At 45.4% G+C, this 20,635-nt stretch overlaps 1 long non-coding RNA gene across 1 annotated transcript in view; it reads left to right on the forward strand.

Annotated features, from left to right (window-relative positions):
- Positions 1 to 19,266, forward strand: part of LOC132814924 (uncharacterized) — a 32,706-nt gene extending 13,440 nt beyond the window's left edge. The window contains exons 4-5 of the long non-coding RNA XR_009644597.1: positions 6,835 to 6,938; positions 18,784 to 19,266. This is a non-coding gene — a long non-coding RNA (uncharacterized LOC132814924). The remainder of the gene's footprint in view (positions 1 to 6,834; positions 6,939 to 18,783) is intronic.
- The last annotated feature ends 1,369 nt before the right edge of the window (positions 19,267 to 20,635 follow it).

The following is a 20,635-nucleotide window of genomic DNA, read 5'->3' on the forward strand; positions in this document are numbered from 1 at the left end:
AGGCAGAGAATAGGTACCCACAAAAATCATCAAGGTTGTCTGTGGAACCGCAGGAGATGGGAGAGATTATTTTACTAAAAGTGGATGTGGCAGTGAGAGTGTTTGGAGAAATAAATAGTGATAACCTGACAAGTGTCCATATTACAGAGGAGGTGGTACTGGATATCTTAAACGGTAGCAAGGTAGATAAATCCCTGGGACCTGCTCAGGTGTAACCCAGAACTTTGTGGGAAGCTAGGGAAGCGTTTGCTCGACCCCTCGCTGAGATATTTGTGTCATTGATAGTCACAGGTGGGGTGCTGGAAGATGGGCGCCATAATTTGAGAAAGGTGTGAAGGAAAGGCCAGAGAACAATAGACCGGTGAGCCTGAAGTCAGTGGCAGAGAAGTTGTTGGAAGGGATTCTCAGGGACATGATTTACCTGTAATTGGAAAGGCAAGAAATGATTAGGGAGAGGTAGCAAGGCTTTGTACATGGAAGTCACTAACTTGGACTTCAGGAAGACACAAGGTTCTACATAACAGACTGGTTAGCAAGTTAGACACTGTAGACTACAGGGAGAACTTGCTATTTGGATACAGAATTGTCTAGAATGTCATAGAATCATAGAGATGTATAACATGGAAACAGACCCTTCAGCCCATACCGTCCATGCCAACCACTTACCCTAACCCATCTAGTCCAACCTGCTAGCACCCAGCCCATATCCTTCCAAACCTTCCTAATCATATAGCCATCTAGATGGATTATCATTGTTACAATTGTACCAGCCTTCACCACATCTTCTGGCAGCTGATTCCATGCACACAGCACCCTCTACATGAAAACGTTGCCTCTCTGGTCTCTTTCATATCTTTCCCCTCTCACCCTAAACCTATGCCCTCTCGTTCTGGAATTCCCCCACCCAAGGGAAAGGACTTTATCTATTTGTCCTATCCACACCCCTCATGATTTTATATACGTCTATAAGGGCACCCTTCAGCCCCCAACGCTTCAGGGAAAACAGCCCCAGCCTGGTCAACCTCTCCCTATAGGTCAAATCCTCCAACTCTGGCAACATCCTTGTAAATCTTTTCTGAACCCTTTCAATTTCACAACATTTTTCCGATAGGAATGAGACCAGATTTGCACGCAATATTCCAAAAGTGGCTTTTTGGAATGTCCAATGTTCTGTCCAGTCGCAACATAACCTGCCAACTCTGTACTCATTACTCTGACCAATAAAGGAAAGCATACCAAACACCTCCTTCATTATCCTCTCTACCTACGACTTCACTTTCAAGGAGCCATGACCCTGCACTCCAAAGTGTCTTTGTGCAGCAACACTCCTCAGGACCTTACCATTAAGTGTATCAGTCCTGCTAAGATTTGCTTTCCCAAAATGCAGCACCTCACAATTACCTAAATTAAACTTCATCTGCCACTTGTCAGCCCATTGGCCCAACTGATCAAGATCCTGTCGTATTCGGAGGTAACCTTCTTTGTTGTCCACTACACTTTCAATTTTTGTGTCATCTGCAAACTTGCTGACTATACCTCCCATCTTATCCAAATCATTTATGTCAATGACAAAAGAAGTGGACCCAGCACTGATCCTTGTAGTATTCCACTGGTCACCAGGCTTCCAGTCTGTAAAACAACTCTCCACCGCCACCCTCTGTCTTCTGCCTTTCTGCCAGTTCTGTATCCAAATGACTAGTTCTCCCTGTATTCCATGAGCTCTAACCTTGCTAAGCAGCCAGGGTAGTAGTGAATGGAACAGCAGTTGGAAAAATGTTGTATATCGTGCAAATACCTGTAATCAGTTTTGACAAAGGGTCAGTTAGACTCGAAACGTCAGCTCTTTTCTCCCCTTACAGATGCTGCCAGACCTGCTGAGATTTTCCAGCATTTTCTCTTTTGGTTTCAGATTCCAGCATGGGCAGTAATTTGCTTTTATCCAGTTTTTAACCCACTGCCACCTCTCCCAGGAATGCCTACCCTGAAAAAGTATTGCTGTGTTCTCCGACAGGATTTTCATTTGTCTCTCTCCCCCCTATCCACCTCTACTGCTTTTCTTTTCTCTCAGTGTTGGACATGTTATTTATAAGACTCGCTTCCACAGCCATATTTCCTTCCTCAGTGACTGTCTTCTCCTCTGACTTAGTCCACGTGGATTTCAGTTCAGATTCCATCCTGCATGCAGCCTCCAGGATTATAGATACTTGCACGATATGGCTGGACCTGTTGAGATTTTCCAGCATTTTCTCTTTTGGTAGTAGTAGAGGGTTGCTTTTCGGACTGGAGGCCTGTGTGAGAAACATGCTGTCAGGATGGGTGCTGGGTCCACTGCTTATTGTCAATTATATCAGTGATTTCTATGTGAATATATGAGGTATGGTTAGTAAGTTTACAGTAGACACCAAAATTGGAGGTGTAATGGACAGTGAAGAAGGTTACCTCAGTACAATGGGACTTCAATCAAATGGACTAAGGAGGGGCAGATGGGTTTAATGTAGATAAATATGAGGTTCTGCATTTTGGAAAAGCAAACCAGGGCAGGACTTGTACACTTAATAGGGAGGTCCTGGGAAGTGTTGCTGAACAAAGCGACCTTGGAGTGACGGTTCACAGTTGCTTGAAAGTGGAATCTTGGGCAGGGTAGTGAAGAAGGTGTTTGGAGCACCTGCCTTTATTGGTCAGTGCATTGAGTATAGGAGTTGCGACATTTTTTTGTGGCTGTACAGGGCATTGATTCTGCTACTTCTCGAATTCTGCTTTCAGTTCTGGTTTCCTCACGATAGGGATGATGTTGTGAAATTTGAAAGGCTTCAGGAAAAGCGCACAGCGATGTTGCCATGGTTGAGAGTTTGAGATATAGGGAGAGGCTGAATTGGAAGGGGCTGTTTCCCCTGGAGCATCGGATGCTGAAAGGTGACCTCAGTGGTTGATACACCCGTGAGGGACATGGTAAGGGTGAACAGCCAGGATCTTTTCCCCACGTTAGGTGGGTCCAAAACCAGAGAGCACAGGCTTTTAAGGTGTGAGGAAATGGATTTAAAAGGGATGTGAGGGGCATTATTTTCAGGCTGAACGTGGTATGTGTATGGAATGAGCTGCCAGAGAAAGTGTGGTGGCTGGTACAATGCAACATTTAAAAGGCATCTGATTGGATATGTGATTAGGCAAGGTTGAGAAGGATATGGCCCCTGTGCTCAGTGATACTACCCCATTCACTGTGAATGATGAAGCTCATCACAGGGCAAAGCCGTAGAGATGTACAGCATGAAAACAAACCTTTTGGTTAAACTGGTCTATGCCTACCAGATATCCCAAACTAAACTAGTCCCATTTGCCAACACTTGGCACATATCCGTCTACACCCTTCCTAGTCATATACCCATCCAGAGGCCAAATGGTATAATTGTACCAACCTCCTCCACTTCCCAACAGAAGATTCCATCCAGCCACCAACCTCAGTGTGAAAGAAATTGTCCCTCGGATCCCTTTTAAATCCTTCCCCTCTCATCTTAAACCTATGCTCTCTAGTTCTGGACTCCCCCACCCCAGGGAAAAGACCTTGTCTATTTATCCCATCAATGCCCCCCATGATTTTATAAATGTCTATTTGGTCACCCCTCAGCCTCCGATGCACCTGGGAGGATCCCAACACTCATGTCACAATGGGGCCTGGCTGATTGACACAGCTTCAGACCAATTGGAGAGTTGGTGTGATCCTCCAGCCAATGGGAGTGAGTGAGGGGTGGGTCTAGTGGACCAACACATGACCATGAGCTTTGTAGGCACAGTGTCACTGTATTGGGGGGACTCAGTGAGTGTGAAGGGACTGGGAGAGAGATGCAGTTAGTATGGACTGGGAAGATTGATAAACATTGTTTCAGTCTGCTAGACCTGAAATAGATACTCCGGGTAAATTAGAGCCAAAAGAATTGCGGATGCTGTAAATCACACACAACAACCAGAAGGTACTGGAAAAGCTCAGCAGATCTGGCAGCATCTGTGAAGAGAAATCAGTTCGCATTTTGGATCTGGTGACCCTCCCTCAGGTACTGATGTTACTGCGAAAGCAATGTCGGTTTATATGCAGAAGGTAGGGGTTAGGGAGTAAATGATAGGAGGGGATAGAGTTCAAAGAGAGAGATTGGAACAGTTGGACAAAGGAGTCGATAACAAGCTAGCTGGGGGAGGGTTAAAAGCTGTTTATGAGGACTTTTAGTGGCTAAACCATAGGTCGTGTGTAATGGCAGGCTATGAAATAACAAGGCCTGGTATGTCGGATAGGGGGCAAATAAACTAAGTCGTGGGAGAGTTCAGGACCTAAAATTATTGAATTCGATGTTGAAGCCAGAGGATTTCACGGTTCCCAAGTGGGAGATGAGGTGTTGTTTTTCCAGCTTGCGTTCAACTGTGGTGCTGGAAAAGCACAGCAGGTCAGGAGAACAGGAGAATCAACATATTGGGCATATAAGCACTGATCAGAAATGTGGGTGGTGGGGGAAGAGGGCTGAGAGATAAGTAGGGAGGGGTGTTGGGGTTGGGGGAAGGGAGCTAGGGAGGCAATAGGTGGTTGCAGATGGGGGGTAATGGTGAAAGGGTGAAATGGATAATTGGAAAGGATGATGGACAGGTGGGACAGTTCAAAAGGGTGGTGCCGAGTTGGAGGGTTAAATCTGTAGTAAGGTGGTGGAGGGGAGATGAGGAAACGTTGATGCTTGTGTGGTTGAAAGGTCCCAAGATGGAAGATGAGGTGTTCTTCCTCTAGGCGTCGGGTGGCTCGGATTTGGGGGTGGAGGACAGCCAGGACTTGTATGCCCTTGATAGCGTGGCGGCGGAGGGAGTGTTGCTGAAGTAGTCAGCCTCAGGGTGATGGGATTGGTTGGTGCATGTGTCCCAGAAATGTCCCCTGAAGTATTCTACAAGTTGGCGTCCTGACTTGTGTAGAGGAGACCACATCGAGAGCAACGGACACAATAGGTGAGGTGTTTGGGTGGGCAGGGAAATCTCTGCAGAATGTGGGAGGATCCTGTGGTCCCTTGGACAGAGGTGAGGGGAAGCTGTGGGCACAGGTTTTACACCTCTTGCAGTGGAAAGTGAAGGTGCTGGGAGGTGGAAGATGGGTTGGTGGGGAACATTGATCTAATGAGGAAGTCACAGAGGGAATGGTCTCTATGGAAGCTGAAAGGGATTCGGAGGGAAAATATATCTCTGGTGGTGGAGTCTGATTGCAGGTGCTGGAGATGGGAAAGGATGATGCATTGTATCTGGGTGGAAAGTGAGGACTATGGCAATTCCATCCTTGTTGTAGTTGGAGGCATGGAATTCAAATGAATTGGTGTGGGAGGTGGAGGAGATACACTGGAGAGTATTGTTGACCACATGGGAGGGGAAATTGCAGTACTTGAAATCGGAAGCCATTTGATATGTTCTGGAGTGTTCTGCCAGCTTGCATCAAGCTTCACTGGAACACTGCAGTAAGCATGAGACAGAGATGTTGGCCAGGGAACAGACTCGTGTGTTAAAGTGACAGGCAACTGGAAGCTCAGGGTCTGTTTTGCAGCAGAATGTAGATCATCAGCCGCCATTTCCACCCCCTCCACTGAGATGCTACCAGGTTCCAGTCTCCTCCATTAACAGTTTTCCACCCTCCCATCCGGATCGTTATGCACTCCTTTGTCTTTCCAAATGTTCCTGTCTCTCTTTGGTCCCTGTCCCCACCTCTTATTTACTCTTTAACCCCTATCTCATGTAGTCCAAAGATGTGCAGGTTGGGTGAATTGATCTAGCTACATTTCCCGTAGTGTTCAGGGATGTGCATTAGTCCGGGAAAATGGAGAGTAACAGAGAAGGGAAATGGGTCTGGTGGGATAACATTCGGAGGGTGGGTGTGGAATTGTTGGGCCGAAGGGCCTGTTTCCACGCTGTAGGGATTCTAATGTTCCCAGTTACCGTCGGTTCTGAGGAAGGGTCATGGGACCCGGAATGGCCCTTGGTGTTTGTTGTGGTTCTGTTCACCGAGCTGGAAGTTTTTGCTGCAAACGTTTCGTTCCCTGGCTAGGGAACATCATCAGTGCTATTGGAGCCTCCTGTGAAGCGCTGCTTTGATGTTTCTTCCGGTATTTATAGTGGTTTGTTCTTGCCGCGTCCGGGTGTCAGTTTCAGCTGTAGTAGTTTGTATATGGGGTCCAGGTCGATGTGTCTGTTGATGGACATCAACAGACACATCGACCTGGACCCCACATACAAACTACTACAGCTGAAACTGACACCCGGACGCGGCAAGAACAAACCACTATAAATACCGGAAGAAACATCAAAGCAGCGCTTCACAGGAGGCTCCAATAGCACTGATGATGTTCCCTAGCCAGGGAACGAAACGTTTGCAGCAAAAACGTCCAGCTCGGCGAACAGAACCACAACAACGGACACCCGAGCTACAAATCTTCAACCAGACTTTAAACCCTTGATGTTTGCAGAGGGAGGAAACGGGAAAGGGGAGGGCGGCAGCAGAAACCGGATGAAATGTTTCAGTGTAGATTGGGAGGGTTTACTTACACTCTGTGCAGGTCGTTAGTCTGAATTAGAAACTCTTGGTCCCACATTTGCAGCAAAAGGGAAGATGGCTTGGGCCTCGGGCAGTGAGAGGTCCTGGGTTTTGGCCACCATCTTTATTTGGTGCTAAGGTACAGCGAGGCGCTCGGACATGTCCTCTTCCTGGGTGGGGGAGGGGTGATTTGAAGAGGAGCATTTACACATCAAACATACCAAGAGAAGTGTGTGCCTTTACTATTTATCTTGCACTGACTGTGATCTTTGTTTTGTGAATTCTTTTTATAGGATATTGAGAATAATTGAGACTGGAATCTCAAAAACCATTTTCTACAGTCAGCTGAGTCATCAGGATCTGAATACCATTGGCATTTAACTGTGGAAGGAGAAAGGTTTGTCTGTTCGGTCTGTGGGAAAATATCTCCAATATTTTTGTCAAGCAAATAGCAGGAAGATCTTCAAGTTCATAGTTGGATCACCCTTGGGGTTTGTGTTCAATTCTTGGCCCTGCAGCTGTGGAAGGAGGTATTGTCTTAAGAGAGAGCACAGATTTATCCAAATTACACCTCGTCTCTTTGCAGGAACTGTCAGATTTAGTCCCAATCATCCACTCCATGATGTTAACCTGTATACTCTCTACTTCCAATTCCCTGCAAACTTCCCATTAAAATTCCTTATGGACTCAAATTCCAACAACATTTCAGATTGAACGTTCCAGATTCTGACAACTGTCTGTTCATTCAGAAACTGCTGAGGTCCATGTTGACTCTGGGGTTACAAAGGGCTGAACTGAAAGATGAGATGCTGTTCCTGAGCTCCCATTGAGACGCATTGGAACAGGACAGGAGGTTGAGGGCAGTGTAGGTGTGACCAGACAATGAAAATAACAGGGCTGCACTGTGAGGGCTGCTTGGCTCAATGAGTGTGTTTTGGAGTTAGATGAAAATAGAGTGAAGTGAGACAAGGAGAAGGTGAAACTGAAACTCAGTTTTAGTTCTGGCCGTTCAGAAACTCACCTGGTCCCAATGGGAACAGCCAGTTTGTAAGTGACACCTGCGGAGTATTTAAGTTTTTAAAGTATGATATATCAGCTTAAGTAAAGGTGTATTTTTAATTATAATGGACATGTTTGAAGTGAAATGTTCACTCATTTAAATTCTCTCAATGGGAGTAATGAGATGAATCTAGAGCGATGTTGTGACAGGAGCCCTCAGACCCGTGGTGTGCTCCTCTTGTACGATGTGGGAAATAACGGACGCTTTCAGTGTCCCTGACGGGCTATGTGTGCAGGAAGGGTTCCCATCTGCAGCTACTGGGAAACTGCTTTTCAGACCTGGAGCTGTGAGTGGACTCACTGTGGAGCATCTGTAATACTGAGCATGTTATTGACAGCACGTTTAGTGAGTTAGTCACACTGCAGGTGAGGGTTACACAGGCAGAAAGGGAATGGGTGAGCATCAGATCAAGTAAAAGGCTCAGGAAGGGAGTGCAGGAGTCCTCAGTGGTTATTCCCTTTGTCAAACAGATGCTGTATAGCACTTCGGATTCTGTTTGGGGGGACCAGGTGGGGTGGTCTCTCAGGAGAAATCAGCAACAGCTAGGTTCATGACACCACAGATAGCTATGCTGCACAGTACGGGAGGAAAGAGAGGAAACACGGCTATAGTGACTGGGGATTCAATGGTCAGGGTTAGGGTGGGCACTTCTGTGGCCAAAGACATGAATCCAGGATGGTGTGTGGAGGGTAAAGCTAGTGGTTGTAGAACACAGATACCAACGACATCGCTAAACAAGGGATCCGAGCCTGAAAGATGGATACAGAGAGATCAGGGATACAGTAAAATGTGGTTCCTGAAATGTAATAATGCGAGACTTGCTCCCAGTACCATGTGCTAGTGAGAGAGGGAAAAAGAGGGCAGATCAGCTGGATGTGTGGCTGGGGAAATGGTGTAGCAGAGAAGGTTTAGATTGTTCAGGGACTGGGACTGTTTCGGGTTAGGTGGGACTTATACCACCCTGACAGGTTACCCCTGGGTAGAGCTGAGACAATTCTGGTGGGGGCTTTTGCATTTCCCTTGGTGAGGTTGTAACTAGTCTGGCAGGGCAATGGGAACTAAAGTGTAGGCTTAGATGGGTCAGATTCGGGTCAGGGAACGGGTGGTAGAATATTAGTGATGTAGTCAGCAGCTCAGAAAGCCAAAGGAAAGGAGGATTAAATGAGGATTGAGTCCCTCTTCATCCATCAGTCCTGTCATCCCAGGAATCAGAGTCAATAAAATCTGTCTCCAAATGTTTCAGCAAAATGGTGGAAATCTACAATAAAAACAAAACATGCTGGAGATCCTCAGCAGGTCTGGCATCATCTGAAATGGTGACAGGAGCAGGAAACATTGCAGCCTTGAAGAAGTATTGAGATGATCACACAGAACACTACAATATCGGTTACACGCTGAGTGCCAGAACGTGGGGCTAGAATAAATAGGTGCTTGATGACCAGCGTGAATACGATGGGGCTGGAAAGTTTATGTTTCGGGTCAGGACTATTCATCAGGACTGACAAAGGGTCCCGACACACAACATCAACCTTCCTGCTCCTCTGATACTGCCTGACCTGCTGCACTTCCCCAGGCCCACATTGTATAGACTCTGACTTCCAGCATCTGCAGCCCTTAACTATCTCCACATCCCAGGGCTCAGTCTGGTGACCCTCCTTTACTGTCTCTCAATGACCGGGAGAGCCTTCCTTGGGAAAGGGGAACCAAGGTGTATACAGTACTCCAGGTGTGGTCTTACCAAGGCCCTTCCAGAAAGGGATCCCTGCTCCTGTACTCGAATCCTCTCACTAGGAAGGTCACACATCATTTACATCCTCTACTGCTTCCCATCCTGCCAGCTTCCGAAAAGAGGGAGTCACAGAGAAATACAGAATAAAATGGGGTCAGAGTCTCTGGTATAAAACTGTTGAACACAATGTCCCCATCTTATCCATACCGGTCAGCAAGCACACATGCCTGTTGTGGTCATCTAAAAACTTCTGCAGTGTTTCCTACATCTGTCATCAATTCAAATGCTGCCTGACCTTCTGAGGATCTCCAGTACTTTTTGTTTTTATTGAAGATTTCCACCATTTTGCTGAGGCACTTAGGGTCATAGAGTTTTACAGCAAGGAAACAGACCCTTCAATCTAACTCATCCACATCAATCAGATATTCTACACTGATCCAGTCCCATTTGGGAGAGTTGGCCTATATCACTCTGAACACTTTCTATTCATGTGCCCCTCCAGATGCCTTTTAAATGTTGTAACCCTCCATGCATTCATTACTCCTGTTGCAGCTCATTCCAGATACACAGCAACCTCCGAGTGAAATGTTTGCCCTTCAGATCCCTTTTCACTCTTTCCCCTCTCACCTTAAACCTAATGTTCTCTAGTTTTGAACTCCCTGACACTGGATGGAAACAAAGATCTTGACTGTTCATCCTGTCTGTGCTCCTTCATAAGGTAATCCCTCAGTCTCTGATGCTCCAGGGAAAAAGTCTCAGCCTATTCTGCTATGTGTATGGAATGAGCTGCCAGAGGAAGTGGTGGAGGCTGGTACAATTGCAATATTTAAGAGGCATTTGGATGGGTATATGAATAGGAAGGGTTTGGAGGGATATGGGCCGGGTGCTGGTAAGTGGGACTAGATAGGGTTTGGATATCTGGTCGGCATGGACGGGTTGGACCAAAAGGTCTGTTTCCATGCTGGACATCTCTATACTCTGACTATTCAGCCTCTCCCTTTAACTCCACAATCCGAACAATAACCTTGGAGATATTTTCTGAAACCCTTCACGTTTCGCAAAACAGAGTCATAGAGGTGTCTGGAATGGAAACAGACACAGAATGGAAGCCCACACAAATATACAGAGGGAGAATGTGCAAACACCACACAGAGTGGAATCGAACCCGGTTCTTTTTGTTGATCACTGCACTTACCAATACAGGTCAGTGTCGCAAACGCAACCTTCAGCACCTGATCTCCGTGAAACTTTACTTCCGTGGAACTATGCAATTGTTCTGAGCCCTTCAGAGGGATTAAAGGGGATGGGGAGAAAGCAGGAATGTGGTTGAGATGTAGATCTATAAAATAACTGTGTCTCCCTCCCCCCTCTGTTTTTTCTCCCCCTACTCATCACCCCCTCCCACAACATTGAGGGGAGAAGACCTTGTCTATTTACCTTATCCCTGCCCCTCCTGATTTTATAAACCTCTTATAAGGTCACCCCTCAGCCTTTGACGCTCCAGGAAAAGCAGCCTATTCAACCTTTCCGTGTATCTCAAATCCTCCAAATCTTTTCTGACGCCTTTCAAGTTTCACAATATTGTTTGGATAGGAAGAAGACCGGAATTGCACGGAATATTCCAAAAGTGGCCTAACTAATGTCCTTTTCAGACTCAGTATGATCTCCCAACTCCTATCCTCAATGCTCTGACTATTAAAGGAAAGCATACTAAAAGCCTTCTTCACTATCTTCACCTGTGACTCCACTTTCAAGGAGCTCTGAACCTGCACTCCAAGGTCTCTTTGTTCCGCAATGCTCAGAGGACCTTACCATTAAGTGTATAAGACCTGCTAAAATTTGCGTTTCCAAAATGCAGCACCTCACATTTTTCTAAATTAAACTCCATCTGCCACTCCTCAGCCCATTTGCCCATCAAATAAAGGTCCTGGAGTACTCTGAGGTCACCTTTTTCACTCTCCAATACACCTCCAATTTTGGTGTCATGTGCAAAATTACCAATACCTCCTATGTTCACATCCCAATCGTTTATATAAATGATGAAAAGGAGTGGACCCAGCACCGATCCTTGTGACACTCCACTGGTCAGTCTGAAAGCAACCCTCCACCACCACACTCTGCCTTCTACCTTTGAGTCAGTTCTGTCTCCAAATGGCTAGTTCTCCCTGTATTCCATGAGATCTAACCTTGCTAACTAGTCTACCATGGGGAACCTTGCCGAATGTGTTCTTAAAGTCCATGTAGATCATGTCCACCACTCTGCCCTCATCAATCATTTTTTTTCTAAAAAACATTCTAGTCCCATAAAACAGAACAGTACAGCACCCGAATACTTGGCCCACTATGTCTGTGTGGATCACGATGCTATTCCAAACTAATTCCACCTGCTTGTACATGGTCCATATCCCTACCAACCCTAGCCTGCTTATGTGTCTGCCCAAATGCCTCTTGAACGTTGTGATTGTTTCTGCTTTTACCATCTGCCAGGAGAGTATGTTGAAGTCACCTACCACCACCTTCACAAGAAACCTGCCTGACACAACTCCCTTTAAACTTTCACACATGTTGGAAATGCTCAGCAGGTCATGCAGCATCTGTCAAGAAAAATCAGCTAAAGTTTCGGGTCTGGTCACCTTTTCTCAAAAACGTTAACTCGAATTTCTCTTCACAGATGCTACAGGTCTGTTAAGCTTTTCCAGAAACCTTTTTTGTCTTTATGGTTTACAGCATCTGCAGTTGCTTCGGTTTTGGTATGTTTTCCTTTATTGGTCAGAGCATTGTGTATAGGGGTTGGGAGGTCATATTGCGGTTGCACAGGACATTGGTTAGGCAACTTTTGGAATATTCCAAGCAACTCTGTTCTCCTTCCTATCAAAACGATATTCTCCAAATGGAAAGGGGTCAGAAAAGAACTGCAAGGAAGTTACCAGGGTTGGAGGATTTGAGCTACAGGAAGAGGCTGAATAGGCTTTTTCCCTGGAGCGTCAGAGGCTGATGGGTGACCTTATAGAGATTTATAAAATCAGGAGGGGCATGGGTAGGGTAAATAGACAAGGTCTTTTCCTGTGGTGTGGAGTCCAGAACTAGGGGACAAGGAGGGTGGGGAACATCCGGGGGGAGGTGGGGGGGTAGGGGGAGACAGGGGAGTACGGTTCGGGAGGTGGACAAAGGGAGGCAGTTGGTCTGAGGAGGCGGACACGGTGGGGGGGGTCAGACAGGGGGCAACAGAGCGGAAGAGGCGGGATGGAGCGTTATTCCATAGATCTGTAGATCAACCCTGTTCCTGTTTTCTCCCCGTCCCCTGCAATCTCTCTGAAGGGCTCAGAACAACTGCATAGTTTCTGCAAAGTAGAGTTTCAGGGAGATCAGGTGTTGAACGTGGTATTTGGCACGCTGACCTTTCTTGGTTAGGGCATTGATTAGTAAAGGGACTCTGGTTCGATTCCACTTTCTGTGTGGTGTTTGCACATTCTCCCTCTGTGTGTCTGCGTGGGCATCCTCTAGGTGCTCTGGTTTCCTCCCACAATCCAAAGATGTGGAATAGCTGTGGGAAATCCTCGGAAACATGGAAACTGTTTGATGGTTGGTTAGGTCTCATGGGCCGAATGGCCTCTTTCAACACTGTAGGGATTCTGTTACTGAGTATAGGAGTTAGGAGGTCATGTTGTAGCTGTATAGGGCATCGGTGAGGTCAACTTTAGAATACTGCATTCAGTTGTATTCTTCCTGATTTCAGAAAGACGTTACCAGGATAGAACTCAACCTCATAATGGCAAGTTCCTGGGAAGTGTTGACAAACAAGTAGAACTTAGAGTGTGGATTGATAGTTCCTTGAAAGTGGGGTTAAAGGTAGCCAGGTCAGTGAAGGTAGGGTTTGGTATGCCAGCTGTTATTGAGCAGTGCACTGAGTATAGCAATTGGGAGATCATGTTTCTATTGTCTCGGCCAATTTTGGAATGCCATCAAATAAAGGACAGCAGACTAACTGCCTTCTTCTCTAACCTATCTACCTGCGATTCTACTTTCAAGGAACTATTAACCAGCACTCCAAAGTCTCTTTGTTTAGGAACGTTCCCCAGGACCTTACCATTAAGTGTATCAGACCTGCTAAAATGTGTTTTTCCAAAATGCAGCACCACATAATTATGTAAATGAAATTCAATCTGCCACTCCTCAGCCCATCCGCCCATCTGATCAAGATCCCATTGTACTCTGAGGTAATCTTTTTCACTGTCCACTGCACCTCCAGTTTTGGTGTCATGTGGAAAGCTACAAACTATACATCTTATGTTCACGTCCAAATCATTGATATAAATGACGAAAAGGAATGGATCCAGCACCAATCCTTGTGGCACTGCACTGGTCACAGGCCTCCAATCTGAAAAGCAACAATCTGCTACCGCCCTCTGTCTTCTAACTTTGAGCCAATTCTGTGTTCAAATGGCTAGTTGTACTGTATTCTGAGATCTAACCTCGCTAACCAGTCTCCCATGAGGAACCTTGTCGCCCGCCTTACTGAAGTCCATGTAGATCATGTCCACCGCTCTGCCCTCATCTTTCCTCTCTGTTACTTCTTCAGAAAACTGAGTCTTCCACGCACAAAGCTGTTATTAATATCCAGGACTTAACTCTACATTGGGGTCAGCGTCGCCCACCTATAGGTGTTAATATTCTGGATAAAGTTCCCGTACACCAGCTTTGTGTTGGTGACTGTGTATTGAGTCTTGTTAATATCACCAACACCGGTAAGTTCCATTAGAAAGGCAGTCCCTATATCCCTGCCCCTTCCCATCTGCTCTGTCTCCTCCATCCCCACCGTAGACAGTAAGTGGGAGGAGCTCATAGAGTTTCCATGTGAGTGAGATTGAGAACATCTTCCCTTCTTTCCACTAGCCCACCAGGAAATGGTGGTAGTGTCCTTGCCTCTGGACCAGGAGGATTGGGGTCAGAGTTGAGTAACAGCATCTTTGAAAAGGCTGATTAGGAAACCTGCCCAAGCCACCAGGCCATACTGTCTCCCAGCTGTCCCTGCCTGAGCCTCCAAACAGAACCTTCCTGTAGTTTCTCTCCTGTTAGACTCTCCCATTGCTCAGTTTGTCCAGGATCCCTTCCTGCTGCTGCACTGCTCCTGTCCCTCACTGACCTGTCCATTCCCCGTGTCCCTCCACATTCATTCATTGTTTACAATCCCAGTGTCCCAGTCCTGCAGCCCCGCCCCTTCACCCTATTGGGCAGCAGCTGCTGTCAATCACCCATGCTCCTGTGTGATCTGGAGCGTGTGCTGTAAGAGGGGAGACCAGTGCACAGGCACGGTGCTGGCTAATTGTTGGCATATGTGCAGTATGGGTCAGTGCCAGGGAGGCTGTGGGTGTGTGGGGTTAATCTGTCATTGCCAACTTCCTCCCTCTGAAAACAGGACCCAGGGGATTGGCCCCTCCCCTGGTAACCTGACGAGTGGTCAAAGTATCAATGGGGAAGCATTTTGCAGAAAGTTATCAGAACTCTTGTGAAGATTCAGGAATGTTATGGAAAGGGACAGGGGTGGGCCTGTAAATAGAGTTCTAATCTGTTTCATTTTAGTTCAACCAGATATGATTTGGCCAGTGTGTGCAGGATGGTTCTCATTAGAGGTCGGAGTGGGGGAAATAATTAAGCGGTTCCAGATTGGGGGGAAAAACATCAATGTGGGTCTGACCAGGAAGGAAACCCTGGGAGATGGGGGGAGGATTCATCAACACCCGGGAGGCTCTGAGTCAGACTCATTGATTTGATTAGATTTCCTACAGTGTGGAAAAAGGCCCTTCGGCCCAACCAGTCCACACCGACCCCCCGAAGAGCAACCAAACAGATTCATTTCCCTCTGACTAAAGCACCTAACACAATGGGTAATTTACCGTGGCTAATTCACCTGACCTGCACTGTCAGTCTTTGGATTGTGGGAGGAAACCGGAGCACCCAGAGGAAACCCACGCAGACACAGAGAGAATGAGCCCGAGGCTGGAATCGAACCTGGGACCCTAGTGCTGCGGGGCAGCAGTGCCATCGTGCTGCCCTTTTTTTTTGGTTCTTCCTCTGCAGGCAGGAGCTAGGAAGCTGAATTCAAAGAGAGGAGAGAGTGTTAGAACTGGGTGTAGAGGAAAGGAGTGAGGAGATTGGTTTGGATTTCAGTTCACAGAAGAGAGAAATTGTGAGACTGAGATTCAAAGCTTTGGGGGAAACAAAGAAACTAAAATTTAATACTATAATTGTCTTATGAATTTCCATCCTGTGTTAACGGTGGTGACTTGTTTTCTCTGTTGTAGAGTACTGAAAGGGTGGATTTGTGGATGAGAAATTCAAAATGAACTTCATGTTCAGTTTTGATAGTTACTTGATGCGTGCTGGTCTGAATATCATTGGCCTTTTCATGTGGAAGGAGAGGTGTGTATTCTGTCCGTGGGCGAATATTTCAAATCTCAGTGTGACTGGAAAAATTACTGCGACACAGCCAAGTCCATGTTAGTGTGGTGACTGTGGAGAGAGATTTAATTTGTTTTTAAAAGTCTGAAACAACATGGCACATTTCCCAGGAACAATTAAGCGACAGATTTGTTTTGTATGAGGACAAGTTTTTAATTGACCATGCAACCAGAAAGACACAAGGATACCTGCAGCATGGAAAATGCTATGAAAACGGGATTGTTATTAAGGAGTTAATTATCGATCATGGCTTGTAATCCATTGGCGTTGTCACGTCCATTCCAGTGCTGTGGGGAAACACTGGAAATGTGATGGATGCAGTGTAGGTTTCAGTTATTAAACTGTAAAAAGTGCAGAAGAAATTTACAAGAATTTTTGCCAGAGCTCAGGGGTCTGAGTTATAGGGAGACGTTGGACAAGCGAGGATTTTTTTTTTTGTTTAGCGCAGAGGAAACAGAGGGGGGATCTTTTCTGGAAGTGTATAAGACCATGAGAGGCTTGGGTAAGGTGAATGCACTCAGTCTCTTTCCCAGGGAATGAAGGAGTGGAGGGCATCAGTTTAAGGTTAGAGGAGAAATTATGAAAGGGAACCTGAGAGGCACTTGTTTTACGCAGAGGGTGGTATGTATATGGACTGAGCTGCCAGTGGAAGTGGTTGAGGTGGGTACATTAACAACATATAAAGACATTTGGACAAATACATGGATAGCAAAGGGTCAGAAGCAGATGGGCCAAGTGCAGGGAAATGGGGTTAGTGTGGATGGACATTCTGGTCGGCATGGGCCAGTTTGGGCCAAAGGGCCTGTCTCTGCTGCAGGACTCTGACTCCAAGTATATTTACTATTTCTCCTGCTATCTCTGGTAGCAAACTGGGATGTATTCCATCAGGGCAAAGAGACTTGTCTACCTTTAGCTCCATTAGCTTGCCCAGCTCCAACTCTCTCGTGATAATAGTTGTTTCTTTGTCCTCATCTTCCTCAGTTTCCTTATCAATAACAGGCATGTTCTTCGTATTCTCCGTTGTGAAGACTGACTGCTGTGTACTCATATTCCTGAACCCTGCTGGATAGCAATAACTACATTAGCAGAACTCTGAGAGGTCTTCTTTGAATCTTTATTGATGAGACATGGCAGTTACCTGGATAGTGTACATGCAGAACACCTCCAGGCAGCATCAGGTAACTCCCCGCCTGTCCGATGTATGGCTCCCATTCTTATACCTTTGTATTAGATAGAGAGGAAGCATGTGGGAGAAAATGATTTTGCAATTTTAAACTGAGGTGTGTTAAAAATCACACAACACCAGGTTATAGTCCCTTAGGTTAATTGGAAGCACACTAGATTCCTTCATCATAATCCAATTAAACCTGTTGGACTATAACCTGTTGTGTGATTTTTAACTCACCTCAGTTTAAAATTGCAAAATCATTATCTCCCACATGCTTCCTCACTATCTAAGTTTGGAACACTAATCCACCTGACTATCCTGCTTTTTCCTAAAATCTCCTTTGGTGAAGGTGATGATGTTTGGATTCAGCTTTCCAGTTATTACCGTAAGAAGATGAGCACTGGGCACAGGAGAGGCAATGCAGCCCTTCGAACCAGCCCCACCATTTACTCCGGTGATGATTGAGCTCACCTCGGTCTCAGCTGGGTTTTCCTGCCTGCTCTCTCTCACCCTTCATCTCATTGCAAATTCAACATCAGTATCTCTTCATTAAATCTGCTCATTGTCCTGGCATCCACCGCATTTTGAATAGGGAAATCTACAGATTCACAGCACATTGAGATAGGTACATTCTTCTTCATGAGAATAGAATAGAATCCCTACAGTGCAGAAACAGGGTATTCGTCCATGGAGTCCACACCAATCCTCTAATGACCATCCCATTCAGACTCACCCATTCCCTGTATTTCCCATGGTTAATGGTTTAACCTGCACATGCATGGACACTGTGGGCAATGTAGCATAGCCGATCCACTTAACCTGCGCATCTTTGGACTGTGGGATGAAACTGGAGCACCCAGAGGAAACCCTCACGGACATGGGGAGAATGTGTAAACTCCAGACAGTCGCCTAAGGCTGGAATCAAATCCAGGTCCCTGATGCTGTGAGTCAGCAGTGCTAACCATTGAGCCACCTCTGCTTAAAATCTGCTCCTCCTATGAACCTCCCCACCCTCCAGTTGGCTGAATCTATATTCCTTACATCAGAAAATCAGGTTGTGGAAGCAGGTGTCTCAGTAAAACCCAGTGACAGCCCACAGGTCCTGTCTGTCTGAATGGGGATCGTATACACAACACCCTCCAGTCTATACTTTTCATTTACTTTCTAGAGACAGGACTCCAGTGGCTTCATGGGAGCTACAACTCCCACAGTCCTGTGGCAGGGACCACACGTGTGTGGGGAAACTCTGCACTGTACATGTACAGAATGTGGGCGGGTTTTGGAACATGTGCTTTGGGTAAGTATACTTTGTGGAAGGTTTTTCACACTGGCTGGAGGAGGAATGCGTCTACTTAAATTATTGATCTGTTGGGGGGTCAAAGTGTCACCACTCCCACGTAGGACCACTCTCCATCCCCAATTCATTGTAATGGTGGGAATCAACTAATGGGAAACAAAGAAGGATCTGACCCATTCTCCCAGACTGAAGGTTCCTCTTCTGTCCAGGATCTGACACCTCCCTTTCTGTTTCCTTTTGTTTCATTCTGCTGTTACATTATTGACTTGCAGCAACTGAAGGGAAAGGAAGTGAACCCAGAAAGGGTGCAGAGTCTAACCAGGGACGGGAAGTGGTGGCATGGATCTGTTTATCAGTAACTCCATGAGAATGGGGAGCGTGTACGTTACGGGGTAGCAGAGTCAGAATGGTGGGAGAGTAAGTGGGCTGGAGGGTTACAGCTTTGGGGAAAGAAAGGGGAAAAAGATATTCCACAGAAACTAGAATTGTCTGTTCTGAATTTCTAACCTGTACATATTCCTTTATACAGGGTGCTAGATGGTGAAGGTTTGCAGACTGAAATCTAACCATCACGTGCAGATTGTGATTAAGTTACCCAGCATTTGAAGAACCACAGATGGAGAATAACTCGGCCAAAATCCTGCACACTCTCCTCACAGCATTGTTGGTCTATCTGCGCCAAATGGACTGTGAATGGCACAAGACAGCAGCTCACTACCATCTTCTCAAGGGTAACTAGAGATGGGGAATAAATGCTGGCTGAGCCAGTGATGCCCATATCCTGGAAATGGGTTCTATCTCTAGTTGCTGAAACCCAGTTGATGTTACTGCAGGATGATGAGGGACGCTGAGTGCATCCTCCAGGAGGCAGCACCATCACATTACCCCTGCCTACACCCACACAGTAACACCGCAACGTCACTGGTACAAAAGGCAGTGAAGCCAAAGGAGGACTGAGATATAGTTCTTCGAGGTAAAGTCATGAAAGGGGATTGGAACACAGCAGGAACAGGAGACTGTGCTGGATGGTCAGCTGTTTCCCATTGGATGGTGGAGCAGGATTGAAAGGCTGAATGGCCTCCTGCTGCTAACTCCCAGGTCTGTATATAGCCATGGAGCCTGGGTAGGAAGGAGTGAGCAGGGATTCTCCAGGAGATTGCACTTCCACATCAGTTTTCAGTGAGGGATGGTTTGATGGATTTTATTTAACATTTATCTGTAACACAAGGTTTGTAAATTTTGGTTTTAAGATGTTTTTGAAATTTTTTGCACAGCAAATAAAATTAAAGAAAATAAATTAAGATGTCTGAATATAACAGTTTTAAAACTTCCAAATTCCACACAGACAGTCACCTGAGAATGGAATCAAACTGAGATCTCTGATGCTGTGAGGCAGCAATGCTAACCACTGAGCCACCGTGCAACCATATGCAATAAGTAAAATCAGTGATACATATGCAAAGACATATTTCAAATGAACACACTCCGATATTGTCAAAGCATGTCAAATTTACATTCAATATGAATAGGTGAATGGAAAACAAAAAAAAAATCATGACTAAACATTAATTAGAAATTTAATTTGATCAAAGGTCATAACAATATTTAGACGAATTGCAATTTTTAATAACAAACGTAGGTAATTAGCTGACTAATGAATAATTGGAAGTGGCATATATTTATTTTACAAATGAAGAAAGTGACTTGTTTTACACGTTTGAAATACTGCAGAATGACAATGTATGTGTTCGAAATGTTTGAATCAAGCTCTTTTGAACAAAAAAAACTGATCACTTACGATCACTTCGCCTTTTCACCTTTAAGACTACAACATTCTCAAATATGATCCAAGAATTTAGAAACAGCAGAACTAGTTAATTTATTTTCTTGAAAATTCGAAGAGAATAAACAGCAGATACTGTGAATTAGTGATTCAATGCGAGCATTCGACTGAAGACAACATTCCTTCTTTCCAAAAATATATAACTTACAAAAATCCAAAATTTATTGTTATTTTTGAATGAAACAATAAAGAGATGTTAATTCTTTATCATTTGATTTTGTTGCATGAAAAATCCTTAAGTCTTATTGTGATTCCAAACATGATAAATCTTAGCATTGAAGTGACATATAATTAAATGAATTCAACTATGTTTCCACAGGTAAAATAAAAATTGATATTAACAATGATTGTGACATTGTACACTGCAAAATCTTTACAGTAGTTCAAGTACTGTGCCGTAATTCCACATTTGCACAATGTACTGGATTGAATGAATATTAAAAATTATTAGATAACAACAACAATTAAATCATCAAAGTCTATCAATGTATTAAGTAATAACGAGAAACCTCATTTTGCTATGGGGCTGAGCGATGTC

This window comes from Hemiscyllium ocellatum, unplaced genomic scaffold (assembly GCF_020745735.1).
Source record: "Hemiscyllium ocellatum isolate sHemOce1 unplaced genomic scaffold, sHemOce1.pat.X.cur. scaffold_96_pat_ctg1, whole genome shotgun sequence".
Lineage (NCBI taxonomy): Eukaryota > Metazoa > Chordata > Chondrichthyes > Orectolobiformes > Hemiscylliidae > Hemiscyllium > Hemiscyllium ocellatum.